This window comes from Schistocerca gregaria, chromosome 7 (genome assembly GCF_023897955.1).
Source record: "Schistocerca gregaria isolate iqSchGreg1 chromosome 7, iqSchGreg1.2, whole genome shotgun sequence".
NCBI lineage: Eukaryota > Metazoa > Arthropoda > Insecta > Orthoptera > Acrididae > Schistocerca > Schistocerca gregaria.
In genome coordinates this window covers 469,155,648-469,172,115 of record NC_064926.1, presented here as the reverse complement: position 1 = coordinate 469,172,115, position 16,468 = coordinate 469,155,648, and the positions used below count along the sequence as shown (strand labels likewise).

Here is a 16,468-nt window from a genome sequence, read left to right as displayed (position 1 = left end):
TAGAATTTACCTACGTTTCAGTCGGGCTAACCCAACCTTCTTCAGAATAACAGTAAGTACCGTTTGTCCATAGTGGACACCGTCAAGCTAAAACTACAAAATCCATAAATCATCGTCAGACTATATAACTTGTCTGGAACTGCCTCGCCCCCACTTCACGACCGCGATGCGGCAGCCACTAATGCTGTCCTGGAACTCAAGGGTTTTTAGTTCAAGTACGAATACAGTTTGTATACATATGGTTGAAGACATACGGAAATTTTGGGCTGGCCGTGAATCGTGCTCGCATAGCCATAGGGTTAGGCGACTGCTCGCGATAATCGGGAAAACAGCGTTCGAGTGCCGGTCCTACACAAATGTTCATTGTCGTCATTCTCTTATAAAGCCATACTCGAACTTTCGATTACACTTCATGATGATGATTTTGGTAAAGGTAAATCCTTAACTCTTGGGGGTTGCAAATAGTTGTTAGAGGCCATGTAGGCAAAGTCCAGAGAGACAGAATCACCTGTTGTAACCTGGTTTTAGGTACAGCTCATCTATAAAATTGACGGTATGCACTCCAGACGGGATGAGCCACAGGAATGCCGCGAGTATCGTACGGGATGGGAATAAATTTAGCGAAACGGCCGGCGGAGCCGTAGACGGAAGAGCCGAGGACAGGGTGAGGCTGGCGTGATTTAGGTTTCATTATGAGGGGCGGGATTGGCCCCCCGCCGATACGGAACGCCCCTCCCTATCCCCTGCCGCGCACTTAAACGTTAATAAAACGCGGTAATATCTCAAGCGCGGCGCAAGCCAGCTCCTTGAAGGGGGCTGCTGGAGGGGAAGGCGGAGAGTGGAGGGCGCAGCGAAAATTAAACACCGTCTGTCTCGTCTGGCAGGCGTCTGGTGCCGCCGCCCTCCGTCTAGGTCGGCTGTCTGCTGGCTCTAAGGGCGCTTACTACGTGGCTCTCTGCATCAGGTGGTACTGTACCGACACTGCCTGGTGCCCCAGATATAGTTGCACTGTCCGTGGGCATTCCTGTCATGCTGTAGACAAGACCTTTCCTGAGTCACGGCACCTGACCTGGTTGAACGATCCCACACGGCCGAGCGAGTTGAGTGCATCTCCTCTCAAGCGCTAGTCGCGTGAGATCTTTTAGATCCTGCGTGACACTGAGTATACTAAGTTCTGAGTGCTACTGGCAAGGGATTTCAGATCGATTCCGTATTCCTGGATTTCCGGAACGCTTTTGACACTGTACTACACAAGTGGCTCGTAATAAAATTGTGTGCTTATGGAATATCGTCTCAGTTATTTGACTGGCTTTGTGATTTCCTGTCAGAGAGGTCACAGTTCGTAGTAATTGACAGAAAGTCATCGAGTAAAACAGAAGTGATTTCAGGCGTTCCCCAAGTTAGTGTCATAGGCCCTTTGCTGTTCCTTATCTACACTCCTGGAAATTGAAATAAGAACACCGTGAATTCACTGTCCCAGGAAGGGGCAACTTTATTGACACATTCCTGGGGTCAGATACATCACATCATCACACTGACAGAACCACAGGCACATAGACACAGGCAACAGAGCATGCACAATGTCGGCACTAGTACAGTGTATATCCACCTTTCGCAGCAATGCAGGCTGTTATTCTCCCATGCAGACGATCGTAGAGATGCTGGATGTAGTCCTGTGGAACGGCTTGCCATGCCATTTCCACCTGGCGTCTCAGTTGGACCAGCGTTCGTGCTGGACGTGCAGACCGCGTGAGACGACGCTTCATCCAGTCCCAAACATGCTCAATGGGGGACAGATCCGGAGATCTTGCTGGCCAGGGTAGTTGACTTACACCTTCTAGAGCACGTTGGGTGGCACGGGATACATGCGGACGTGCATTGTCCTGTTGGAACAGCAAGTTCCCTTGCCGATCTAGGAATGGTAGAACGATGGGTTCGATGACGGTTTGGATGTACCGTGCACTATTCAGTGTCCCCTCGGCGATCACCAGAGGTGTACGGCCAGTGTAGGAGATCGCTCCCCACACCATGATGCCGGGTGTTGGCCCTGTGTGCCTCGGTCTTATGCAGTCCTGATTGTGGCGCTCACCTGCACGGCGCCAAACACGCATACGACCATCATTGGCACCAAGGCAGAAGCGACTCTCATCGCTGAAGACGACACGTCCATTCGTCCCTCCATTCACGCCTGTCGCGACACCACTGGAGGCGGGCTGCACGATGTTGGGGCGTGAGCGGAAGACGGCCTAACGGTGTGCGGGACCGTAGCCCAGCTTCATGGAGACGGTTGCGAATGGTCCTCGCCGATACCCCAGGAGCAACAGTGTCCCTAATTTGCTGGGAAATGGCGGTGCGGTCCCCTACGGCACTGCGTAGGATCCTACGGTCTTGGCGTGCATCCGTGCGTCGCTGCGGTCCGGTCCCAGGTCGACAGGCACGTGAACCTTCCGCCGACCACTGGCGACAACATCGATGTACTGTGGAGACCTCACGCCCCACGTGTTGATCAATTCGGCGGTACGTCCACCCGGCCTCCCGCATGCCCACTATACGCCATCGCTCAAAGTCCGTCAACTGCACATACGGTTCACGTCCACGCTGTCGCGGCATGCTACCAGTGTTAAAGACTGCGATGGAGCTCCGTATGCCATGGCAAACTGGCTGACACTGACGGCGGCGCCGGCCGCGGTGGTCTCGCGGTTCTAGGCGCGCAGTCCGGAACCGTGAGACTGCTACGGTCGCAGGTTCGAATCCTGCCTCGGGCATGGATGTGTGTGATGTCCTTAGGTTAGTTAGGTTTAAGTAGTTCTAAGTTCTAGGGGACTAATGACCATAGCAGTTGAGTCCCATAGTGCTCAGAGCCATTTGAACCATTTTTGAACTGACGGCGGCGGTGTACAAATGGTGCGCAGCTAGCGCCATTCGACGGCCGACACCGCGGTTCCTGGTGTGTCCGCTGTGCCGTGCGTGTGATCATTGCTTGTACAGCCCTCTCGCAGTGTCCGGAGCAAGTATGGTGGGTCTGACACACCGGTGTCAATGTGTTCTTTTTTCCATTTCCAGGAGTGTATATAAACGATTTGGAAGACGATCTGAGCAGCCGTCTGTGGTTGTTTGCAGATGCCGCTGTAGCTTATCGACTAATAAAGTCATCAGAAGATCAAAACAAACTGCAAACTCTTTAGAAAAAATATCTGAATGGTGCGAAAGGTGGCAGTTGACCCTAAATAACGAAAAGTGTGAGTTCATCCACATGAGTGCTAAATGGAACTCGTTAAACTTCGGTTACACGATAAATCAGTCTAATCTAAAAGCCGTAAATTCAACTAAATACCTAGGTATTACAATTACGAACAACTTAAATTGGAAAGAACACACAGAAAATGTTGTGGAGAAGGCTAACCAAAGGCTGCGTTTTATTGGCAGGACACTTAGAAAATGTAATAGACCTACTAAGGAGACTGCCTACACTAAGCTTGTCCGTCCTCTTTTAGAATACTACTGCGCGGTGTGGGATCCTTACCAGGTAGGAGTGACGGAGTACATTGAAAAAGCTCAAAGAAAGACAGCACGTTTTGTATTATCCTGAAATATGGGAGAGAGAGTCGCAGGAATGATACAGGATTTGGGCTGGAAATCATTAAAAGAAAGGCGTTTTTCGTTGCGACGGAATCTTCTCACGAAATTCCAGTCACCAACTTTCTCCTCCGAATGCGAAAATATTTTGTTGACACCGACCTACTTAGGGCGGAACGATCACCATGATAAAATAAGGGAAATCAGAGCTCTTAAGGAAAGATACAGGTGTTCATTCTTTCCGCGCTATACGAGATTGGAATAATAGAGAATTGTAAAGGTGGTTCGATGAACCCTCTGCTAGGTACTTAAATGTGATTTGCAGAGTATCCATGTAGATGTAGATGTAGATTTAGAACGACATGCGCAGACGGAAAAAAAATCCCAACAGAAAGAAGGAGTTGTGCGACATAAACGAAAGTGGGTAGGCGTGTTTCTACATCTAAAAGATGATCTCTATTCAAAATTCGTGGCAGTCGCATAACAGTGGCGCTATTAGCTCCACTATGAGGATGTTTGTGTTATGTACGCCTTAACCGTCGTGAGCGTAATTATCTTTGACAGAAGACGTCGTGAGTTGATATTAACCGAGAATGACTTGACGGCGAAAAAGACGCCATTATCAGCATCTCACTGACAAGGGGAGGCCATGACGTTTGCAACGCGGATTTACTGTAAACTTCGTACACTCGTACTACTCCATTAGGACAATAAAACGTGTAAGTAGTAGCGCTTACTTCTCAAGCGTTAGTGAGAAAATTGCAAGATAATTTCTGTCGTCAAATACATACCTGTACGTGGCTATTTTTACCATGAATCGCCGGCAGCCGAGTGGTGCCGGCACGGTAGCTCAGCGTGTTCGGTCAGAGACTCGGTTGACCTCTGTAATAAAAAACTGAGTGAACGGATCAACGAACAACCTGAATGAGTGTCATCAGGCGTCCGCCATGAACAAAGTCAACAAACGATATAGAACATAGAATGAGATTTAAAAGAAAAGAAAGTGGTTAGCGTTCAAGCCCCGTAATCGCTGGGTTGCTGGATCGAGTCCAGAACGCCAGTTTGTTTTAATTTTATTTCTTACAAGTTCATTTTCCTCACTATTTATATTACCGTGTTATTTGGCAGTCTACAAATTTTTATTATCACAAATAATATAATACTCATAACTAACGACTAGTAAACGACCAAACGCATAAAGTGGTACTGAAAATGTATGCTTCTCCGGTCTTCAAAATTTTTCGCATTTAATCGAAAGAGAACGAGAAATTCCTTCTTGTGAAGACGCTGTTAAAATATACTCGATACTGCATGACCAATGATCAGCGCAATATTTAAGGAAATGCCGCGTTATGCATGGTTTGCATCCAAATTATCGGCTGAAAGATAAGTTTTAGAAAATGTTAACGAGGATTGTTTTTCCATGGAAAACCTCAAAAGACCTTGCGTGTGCGGATGCATAGCATTTATTCGATGCAGCTGGTGCCGTTTAACTCTGTTTTTCATGTTTTTACGAAAAATACCATCCCACAACTTGTACTCGTAATGTCGAAAGCGACGATTGATTGTACATCTTTCGAAATCCGTCTGTGCCGGCCAAAACTTGGAAGTAACCAGTCGTTTCGGGCTACTTCCAGGTATAAGGGATTTCTCAAATCACGGTCAAGCATACATTTTCAGTATCACTTCAGGGTCACTTTGGAAATGTCGATGAAATCCTCTACCAAAACCTCCACGTTCCGCTCGGTAGTCACCGTATCGTCAAGGAATATCGCACCTATTATTCCGTGACTGGTCATTGCACACTTCACAGTAGCCCGCTCAAGGTGAAGAGACGCTTCGCCTCGATCGCGAAATGCGGATTGTCAGTCCCACAGATGGGCCAGTTTTGCTTATTGACGATCCCATCCAAACGCCAGTGGTCTTCATCGCTAAACCAAATAATGCATGCGTGTACTAATTCCCATCATGCCCCACGGTCAACCGTGCAGTTTGAACGTCCTAATGGAAACCGTTCAGAAATTATTACGATTTTATTTCCTAGAGTTCAATAACTGTCTCCCCGTATAAAGAAGCTTTAATAACCATAAAACACGTGTCCAATTTTTTGTAATGCCATTTATAGCCTAACATGTATCCCCTCGAAACATGTCGCTAAATAAATAATTTAGTTCTCAACAAATTCTGTGACAGGTAGCGGTATTTGAAATCCTTTTCATAACTCATTTTCCTTTTAAGCTTATACAACATAAAGAGTATCACAGTGAAACCGACCAAACAGCTATCGTAACCCGTCCTTGAAATACTAATTAACATATCTCACAATGCATCAACCCAAATAGACCCCAGCGCTACAAAGGATCCGGGCTACAATTCATTTTCGCTCAAGTCGTGTCTGCAACTAATGGAAATGCAACAAATCACTCCTCATGCGGGGTATCTCAGAAGGAATGTTCAATATTCAGGTATATGACACGAACGATCAGTCGAAGCAAAAAAACGTAGTAAAAATGAGCTCTAAAATGCATACCTTAAAAGCTATGAGCACTTCTTCATCTTTGACTCTTGAAAACAAATCTCTTCTACTGCAAATTATTTGCGTTTCATGTTTTGGGAGGAGTTAGTATTGACCTAAACAAAAGCAAAACAAAAAAATTGTCCAGTGAACATGGGATTTACAATACGTACGTTATGAGCTATGAGCATTTGTTTACGAGAAGAGAGGTGATTCACAGTAGCGACGATGAACAAGTGCTCATACCTCTTAGACTTAGGGTATACATTACAGAGCTTGTGTTTACTGGACTGTTTTACTTCCAGTTATCGCTCCTGTCGTATCCTTCAGTATTGAACATTTCTCCTGGGATACACTGCATAATGAATGTAGGTGGACTGATTTCTGCTTACATACTGCGGCTGTGCTGAAATGTTTGTCATTCACATATCTAAACTTGTAGTACACTTGATGCGATTTTCGCGTTTGTTACATGCCACCTCCATGGTGTTGCAGTTGTAATGAGCAACGTTGTACCACCGAGTGCAAACACTGGTGGCTTTTTACAGTCGTAAATGCCATGCGACTTCTTCTTTCTTCTGCTGAGTGAGCATTCGCTGACGTGACTGTTCACCGACTATCGCAGAGACTCGCAGACTGAGTGGAACAGCTTTTTTTTTTCTTTTTTTCTTTCAACAGACCTCAGTCTGCTTTCTCTCTGTCAGCCATTCTCGCGCTTATCTGCGCCTCAATGCGATTTTCCCTTTTCCTCTTCGTTCCCTTCCCCGCCCCCTCTTCTGCGGACCACCTGGCACTGGCGAACACTTACTTTACGGTTCCGCTTTTCCCCCCTTCGAGTCGCGGAAGGATAGCGACTGTGCTCCAGCGAGAAATTTATAGTGTTTTAAGCATTTTCACGTTCCAAAAGACTTCTCAATTCTTTTAGTCGTAGGAACGCATCAAAGGGGAGGAATTTATGAATAGGACTTGTGGGACGGCAAAGTAATCGGAAGGGGTGGCTCGTAAATACTCTGGGGTTGCAGTCTCAGAAACGGTTGCCAGATGTGGAAGACGAAGAATCTCAGGGAGTCCCAAGCATTCAGCGTCAGCCATGTGGAATCTCGCTTTTCGAAAACAGTGACCGCAGTAGCGCTACGTCTAACAAATAACTTTCTATGTCACATACATTTTGATAAAAATATCTAGTTTTCCCGCGACACAGACAGCAAATCATGCGTTGTAAGCTACTGGATTCTTCACGTGTGGAAAGACAATCGCACGCAAATAAGCGATCTATCAAGTAGCTTCATATTTCAGTATCTCACCTGAAAATAGAGATCTTTTCGCTTGCCCTAAAGAGGCTCAAAAATGATTCAAATGGCTCTGAGCACTAAGGGACTTAACATCTGAGGTCATCAGTCCCCTAGAAGGTAGAACTACTTAGACCTAACTAATCTAATGACACCACACACATCCATGCCCGAGGCAGAATTCGAACCTGCGACCGTAGCGGCCGCGTGGTTCCAGACCGAAGCGCCTAGAACCGTTCGGCCACACCGGCCGGCCCCTAAAGAGGAAGGGTGAAAGTTATTTGCCGCTGCTGTAATAACGGACTGCAATTCCTCGCCAAATGTGCATACAGGATCGGAACCCATAGTTTTTGTCTTCATAGATTTAACACTTTACAATAGACGTCATATCTCGAACTAAATATCCTAAATGAGTTAATTACCTGTCATTCCAAAATGTATCTGTGTATTACAACTCATCGTGAGCTCTATGTCAGTATCTCTAGAAAAGAAACGATACGAAACTATAAAGCTGAAAAAGTTTGAAAATTTCCTGATTATCGTATAATACCGCGGTATTTCCGGCTCGACAGGAAGATAACATAGCATCGATACTGTGTGGCATGGATTTGGAGGTTTCTGGATTTACGTGGTACACTAATGTCTGCGGAAAGTGGTTTGTGGGAGCGGATATGGTGCCCCGTACTGTCCCAGATGTGTTTAGATCTGGTGAATATGAGGGGCAAGAGATCAACGTGAGCGCACTATAATGCTCCTCAAACTCTGACTTTCCGACCTCCTAGAACACCAACAATATTACAACAAAGTGAACTTCTGATATCGATAACTTTAACTCTTTGTTGCCTGTTCGTAGTTCTAAGCACCACTTTTTTCAGTTCTTGTTTATTCTGACTGCACACTTACTTCCCAGTCCTGACCTAATGGTGCGTTTACACACATATTTATGTTGTGTTGGGAACAATTTGCTGCGTGCTAGATAGCGTTAGCTAGTCAAAGATTACGTTTGTATAATCTTTGGTGACAGCACGTTTGCATTGTTTACTATCATACAGTTGTTAGCAGCCATTCTGTTTACTAGTGTATATATGACGCAGGTTAGGTTCTATTTGCTTTCTCGTACAGCTCTTTCGTTAAATCTGTAGCTTTTATTTACGAAGTAAGCTGAAAACAAAGTGATAGTTTACATTATTGTCTGGCCTAGTGTTGCCATACGTCCCGACATATCGGGACCGTCACCTTTATGGACCTTCTAGTCCCGATATCCCGACAAGATCCAATTTTGTCCCGATTTTGAAAATACTGTTACGAGCTTGGCTCAAGTAGTGAAGTAACATCATGTGTTACCGCAACATGTAAACGCAGCCTCAGTTAGAGAAGTAAGAAGGAAGAGACAATGGCTTTCTATACCAGAGCATTTGATTACTTAGAGAAATGAGCTATTTTTTGAATAAACAGCAAGTATTTGATTTGATGAATATTTGATTGGATGACGCTATCTGGAATCCCAGTTTTGATTTTCGCTGGAAACACTATTATATATCTGATTAAAAATTGTGTGAAGATTTCAGGTGACAGTTGTTTTCAGGAATATATGTACCTGAAGAGCTTTTTGGAAACCAAGCGTGACTCGAAACACTCGGTGGAAGAAAGGTGAATTTACTTTCTTAAGGAAACCCAAAATTCTGAACGCAAATGCCAACTGCTATAATTATGCAAGTACTTTTATTTTTCTGTTCCCCCACACAACACTACTATGGAAAGAGTATTTTCGCCGATGTTGGCCCAGTGAACTGATGAAAGAAATCGACTGTTGCCAGGGACTGTGAAATCAATCTTACAGTTCCAGTTGAATTACAAACTGACTTAATGGAGTTTTATAAGTACGTAAAAGGGAGAAACGACTTGCTAAAAAAGTTGAAATCTTCCGAGAAAATATGGTGTACCAACTACTTCAGCATCAAAAAGTTCCATCTTATGGTATTCTAAACAGGGAGATATGGCAAGCCTAGTCTGGCCGTACGAGCATTTTTTGTGTACAGCAACACAAGCGTGGTTTATCGACTTGGGTGCTATTTTTCCTTTATTTTACAAGGTTTGTCGATCTGTCTGCATAAGGGTCAGGCTTATTTTACTCTTAGCACGGTTCTCATTATCGTATATGTTGTTTCACAGGGAACTGCCACTTTTCGGGCACTGGAAATACTAACAGATGACAGAATTGTTGCAACTTTTCTAAAAGATTTGCCAGGTGATAATGATGTTATGTGAGGAGGGAATGATGCTAATAGCCCTGCAACTTTAAGTTTTGACGATATTTTTGAAAAATCTTTAGATTTTGATACAATTTTTGAAAGACTTTTGATAGAATGTGCACCAACGGATCTCGAAATCATTTTATCTGAAACTATAGAGAAATGCGAAAAACAAACAATAAATGACTGCTTCCGTGTAATCCCTCTCTAAAATAGCAATAAGCCTGAGACTAAAACCGAAATAAATTGAAGGACACGTAGGTAACCTATTTATTTTCTTCAAAGGAAGAAACACTGTGAAACAATACAATGCAGTGAAGTTTGTATAATGCGGTCACAAACCGTGACGTATTGCAGCCCTGGAAAGCTACATTGTTGCCTTTAATTTTCATCAAGCGATAAATGAAGATTTGGAGACGAAATTTGAAAATAGTGTTTTAGGATACTTTAGGTTTTTAAAAAAAGTTCTGCGCCAAACAGAAGACATGACTTTGATAACATTTTACTTAGCTTTCGCTGCCTGAAGGCCAAAGAGAAGAGAAAATTTTAATTTGTGGTATTATGAGGATAAATATGAAACGTTTTCCATCAGATCTTTCACCTTCTAAGAAAATGAAAACAGGTGACTTTCATTGTAGGATTTCATCTCCCAGAATTCGATACTTTGTTGAAAGACAGCAAAATTGTATGCCTGGCTTCCAATTACCATGGAACACAAGTAGTATTTGTCTACAGAAAGCAGGAAGATGATATTAAAATCGACGTTTAGTGTTCTTCGGTAGAAAAGGATTGTACTTGTAACATCGTTCTGTGAACGATGCTGACTGACTGAGATCTGCTTAAAGCCTGCTAAGAAGATCCAAGAGGTATTTCTAGCTGCTTAAGAACTCTTCTATCAGCTATATAGAAAGCTTCCATTTTTTTAATTTAGAAGGAATGTTGCTCAAGCACTGTTAAAATGGTTCAAATGGCTCTAAGCACTATGGACTTAACATCTGAGGTCATCAGTCCCCTAGACCTAGAACTACTTAAACCTAATTAACCTAAGCTCATCACACACATCCATGCCCCAGGCAGGATTCGAACCTGCACCGTAGCAGCAGCGCAGTTCCGGACTGAAGCGCCTATAACCGCTCGGTCACAGCGGCCGGCCAAGTACTGTTAGGACAGACGAATGCACAACATACCAATCCGAGAAGTAGAAGCCAAATTCTGACAGAAAGCAATACATGCAACAAAAGGAAGAAATTAGTTCCAATGGATGTAAAATCAGAAAAAAGTAATGTTAATTTTGTCACTTTTTGCAGTAAACGGAGGAAGATTCGCTGCATGTAGTAAAAGAATCTGGACTAAACTCAAAATGTTTATTTTGTGGAGTAATTTTGTGGTATAATGAAACAAAATGCGATGAAAATAGCAATGTTTTTACTAAACTCCATTTAGTAACTGTGTAATTATCTTCCTTATGTTCACTAATTTGTATCCTTGGTCCATTATGACACATTTCGATTCGTTACTTAGGAAAAGTGCTATACTGAGAACTCACAAGCTGCGACATGGTCTCAAACTGAACAGTGTCCCCGAAAATAGAATAAATTTCCTTTACTTCATGTCTACGATCACAAATTTTTATATCATCAGACTACCGGTTTCGGTCTATAACGACCATCTCCAGATCGGGTTTATAAAAAAAAGAAAAAAAAATTAAAAAAAAATCTGTTTTGAAAAGTATTGCTGGTGACGAGATTACTCTTGTGTATACTGTTATTTACATATGTTTGACAATGCTGTCGCTGATTTTATGTTCAGCATTTGACGATGCCACTATGACTCCAGTATATCAGGATATGTTTTCATAAAAGAGTTCTGAAGATGATCGCTATAGACCGAAACCGGTAGTCTGATGACGTAAAAATTTGTGACCATAGACGTGAAGTAAAGTAAATGTATTGAGAACTGTTGGTCGTAAGCTACTGGAGGCTCTTGTCGTTATCATCAGTACCACCTTCGTAAAGTGGCAAACAAAAAAAACTAAAACTATGAAAAAATCATTGCTATTTTGCTGCTGTGTATTGTGAAATTAATGTGCCATCGAGAGTTCATGAAATCAAGGGTTAGGGTACCGATAATGATGCCCTTACTCTTTTCACTGGCTTTGCAACGTCACAATAGAGATGCTACGTGAATCGAGACACACGTGGCGTAGTGCACGATCAAGGCAAGCCAGTCTACGTCTCGTCTGGTCGTTGCCTTCCCTCCCCGTCCCCTCCCTCCTTTCACCCCTTGCCATTAGCAGTGATTACTGGCGGCCCGGGTTCTGCTACAGGTGCTGTCAGAGACGCTATTGGTAGCTCAGATATACCCCTCCTACGTACGCTGGAGGCAGCGAGAGCGGCATCACACAGATCCGCACAAAGAATGCTCTCTCTGTGCACTGGGCGATGCGTGCCGCCAACGAAAGGGGGAGAAGGTGCACACGCGCCCGTTCAGGCAGATTAAAGAGCAACGGCGAAAGCACGAGTGCCCCCCTGCGAGTGTGCTAGCGGAGGCGAGAAACGCCCACGCCGCGGAGCGCGCCAAAGGAGCAATTTTCGAAATGCAGTGGCACGAGAAATAACTCGCGAGTTTCCAGGTGCGAGCGAGATCAAACCGACTTTGACAGTAAACGTTGATGCATACATTCGTTTCTGTTAGCTGGTAATCCATACAAATAGAAATAGGCGAACAGTTCAGATATTGTCTCTATAAAACAGAGAATAAAACACGACCAGTAGTTCATACATCAAAAATCAGTAGTCGCTCGTGTTCATATTATATCACAGAGGTAGGTGGTGCTGTGACAAGATCTGACACGGACTCGGGAGTTTTCCCGACTCCGTGTCACATCTTTCGGGGATGTTTTAATTTCAAATCTGAAGTCGAATAAAAAATGAAAAAATCTGTATAGCGATTCAAAAGCACCATGTGCCATTTAGATTTGTGTTTAGTTTTCCTACATCCCTCAAAAAAATTCTGGTGTTGTTCCTAAATCTTTGTTATCTGTTGGTTGGGTCAACACGCGATTGTTAATCGTCCCAAAAATAAAAAAATAAAAAAAAATTGGTCGGGTGCGGGTAAGAATCGCGCAGTCAGGTTTCCGGACACTCTTAGTTATTTACATAGACAGTTCATCTATTCCGAGGATGTAGGATTTATATGATTTTTGCCTATTATGAACATTGCTACTGGCAAGACATCCGTCCCAGGGATTTGAAGACTTTCGAGGATGTCTTAATTTCAAGTCCGAAGTCGAATAAAAATGAAAAAAGAAAATTTTTCGTATAATATAACAAAAAATTAACAATTTTCTGATTTATTCCCTTTTGCTTGTACAGTGAAATCTTGCCTCTTGCCAAACTTCTTGGTTCCACATCAGAGGAAAGTACTCTAGAGATTTCAGGGAGTGAGTTTGCGAGTACCAAAATATGTGACATATATGGGCGTATCTTTTGATTTCATCGACTTAGAAGCAACCATTTTTTTCATCGTCAAGGGGCCGTAGAGCTTAACATATAACATAAATTTCAGTTTGGTACGTTTACCCTTTACTGAGAAAAAAGGTTCTGAATAATCAGACAGACAGAAGTGATCCTGTAAGGATTCCGTTTTTATCGATTGAGTTATACACGATAAAATTAATTTAATTTTAAAAATTTCTTAAAATTGACCTGTAGCTTGATGATAAGTAACGAATACAAGAAGCAACTGGCAAAAAGTAAATAATCAATTGTTCTGAAACTGAGGTTTCACTTTGTAAGTACTGGGACATACGGTTTTCAAGCACCTATCGCCACCTATGAGATATATTTGAAAGTAATTTCACGTTTTCCCTAGACACAATCCCACGTCTCGAAATTTCCATAATGCCTACAGCAAATAACAGTACCAAACAAGCAAAAATAGGCCTAAAATTCAAAAAGAAATTATGTCGGAAGTATATACTCCCTCAGTTGTTTCTTTTCAAAACCACTGATAAAAGCAGTAGTAGAAAATCAAATTCACATTACAATAACTTTAGATATACTTAGTTTCACTACCAGTGAACTCAATATTGTCACTATTTTTAAAAAAAATTAGACACTTAAAGTCGTAAATGACTTTTGCTATTTGGCTACCAAAATAGCTGATGACTGTCAAAGTATGGAGGATATAAAGCGTAGACTGTTTATGGGAACCAAAACGTTTCTCAAGAATAGAAACTTGTTCACGTCGAGTATAGATTTGTCAGGAAGTCTTTTTTGAAAGTATTTGTCTGGAGTGTAGGCATCTATGGAAGTGAAACATGGACAATAACTAGTTCCGACAAGAAGAGGATAGAGTCTTTCCAAATCTGGTGCTACAGTAGAATGCTGGAGATTAAATGGATAGATCAGTTAACTAATGAGGATGTACTGAATAGGATTGGGGAGAAGAGGAATTTGTGGCACAACTTGACTAAAAGAAGGGATCGGTTGGTAAGACACGCTCTGAGGCATTAAAGGATCACGAATTGAATATTGGAGAGAAGCTTGGAGGGTAAAAATCGTAGAAGGAGACCAAAAGATGAATACACTAAACAGATTCAGAATGATGTAGCTTGCAGTAGTTATTCGGAGATGAAGAAGCTTACACAGAATAGAGTAGCATGGAGAGCTGTATCAAAACAGTCTCTGGACTGAAGACCACAACAACAACAAAAATTCACAATCTACTGTAACCATGTTGTCAACCTGCGCGCCGACTATTGCTTCTAAGGGTGTGAGCGAGTGCTACAATACACTACATTAGCAGGAGTACGTCAGTGTACCATTCGATGTCTGTTTGTTGCAGTACCATCGGTGGTTTCATGCAAAAGGCACTGCTGCTTCAAGAAATCAATAAAATGATTGCTCAAACAGTCCACGGGTGTACTGCCGGCACAATATTTCGGTCTGATCGCCGAAATATTGTGCCCGTTGGACACTATGGACCGACAGTACACCCGTGGAGTGTTTGAGCAAGAAATACGCCGGGAGAAACTGAAGAATCACACAATAAAATGATTGTTTCAGGCAGAAACTTGTAGCACTCAAGAGGTTAAGAAGCTGCTACGTGAACTCAAATGGGAATCCCTGCGTGGAAGAAAACTTGCATTTCGCAAAAAATTCAGAAAGTTTAGAGGACAGGCATTTGGGAGGGACTACAGAACGATTCTCCCGCCATCGACGTACGCCTCGCGTAAGGGCCTCGAAAACAACAGAAATTAAGGCTCACATAGAAGCTTAGACAGTCTTTTTCCGATAGTTCCATTTGCTATTGGGTCAGGAAATTTGATGGCTACAAAAGGCAGGAAGCGCAGAGGGTGGACAAAAGTATGGAAACAGGAAGAAACGAAAGACTCCATGCATATACATTGTGGAGCAACCATCATCATTCAAAACAGTTCCTGTATGGTTATAAAAGGAACCTAATACCATTCTTCCTTCAGAAGCTGAGATAACGATGCTGGAGGCTACTACTCACATCTGCATTTCTTCTTGGTGTACCAATTTTAATGGCCAACAGTGTAGTTTATTAGCGCTTCGCCTGGTAGTTCATCCGACCATAGATATTTAATGCTACTCGTGCTAAGCCAGGTCGCGTAACTAACACTGCATAGTTTTCAGCTCTAGTCTTGTTGTGCCTGCGCTGCAGTTTGACTGCAACTTGTTATGATGTCTCTCACTGACAGCGTGTTGTTCGCAGTTAGCCTTAAAGTGGTGATTGATCCAAAAATAGTTACGTCGCTTTATTGCTTACCGGTTTGCTAACTTCCAGCCTAATGCGCTGTGACAAGGTGCTACACAGAAACAACATCACCGCTGACTTGGAGGGAGAGAGCTGTCGGCAGATTCAGAGGGGGGGAACTATTTTCGGAAGGTGCGCGCGCGCCTTATCTGGCAGGTCACGTGATCGCCCTTGCTGGCACGTACCAAGTTGCGCCGTAAGCCAGTTACTGCCTCTCTCGGGCTGCTCATTCAGTTAAGCGCTTAACGTCCACCGCTCCCACGTAGCATCCTACTTGGGTACAATGTCTTGGGCGATGCCGTCGCAGTGCTCAAGGAAATTGCTTAGGCCCGGTTCGCTCTCTGTGTCTCTGAGGTCAACTGCTTTCCATTAAGCGAAAGCTGCTTCTGAAGCAGCTGTGGAAATCGTTCGGAACTTACTGTAATTGAGATATACCCAGGCGGGAATCCAGGGTTGGGTTGTGCTGGTGCGTGAGCGGAGCGGAGGTTACAGTATGTTACTTTCACATCCTCCGCCTCTTGCCCCCTTGGAAACCGTTCATAACAGGCCCGGATAAGGGGGGGGGGGGGGGAGAGGGAGGACGCAAACCGGGGTATCTGCCCCAGCTGGCAATTTCAGTGGGGGAGGGGGCGACAAATTCGTATTCTTGAAGAAAAAAAAAACTTTATCATGTTGGTCTGTCAATTTCTCACATGATTTTGACACGCATCCCAGTTGGTTTTTGAACACATCCTAAGTTGATATTTTGGGTGCGTACTTAGTGCATGTGATGTCTCTGCCAGGGTAATCCCCATCGCATCTAGAAATAAACTTTCCGGCAGACAAAAGAGGAGGGGTTATAGGAGCTGAGCCGATAATCAGAAATATAGGCGCTACAGAACGAATATATTTTTGTAAAACGGTTTTTGTGCGTCCTTTTCTCCGTTTCGAAAATACCCTAAATCCGGTACTGGTCAGTATGAAGCTTTTTGTTTCAAATGAACGTTCCTGTCATATCCCTGAATGTTGACCATGCCCTCTGGAACACCCTGTGTATATTGAAGTAGTGTAAG

General features: G+C 43.4%; 1 protein-coding gene across 1 annotated transcript in view; it reads left to right on the top strand.

The window, feature by feature from the left end:
- Window positions 1-16,468, top strand: part of LOC126282434 (lateral signaling target protein 2 homolog) — a 349,280-nt gene that overhangs the window by 71,953 nt on the left and 260,859 nt on the right. The window lies entirely within an intron of this gene.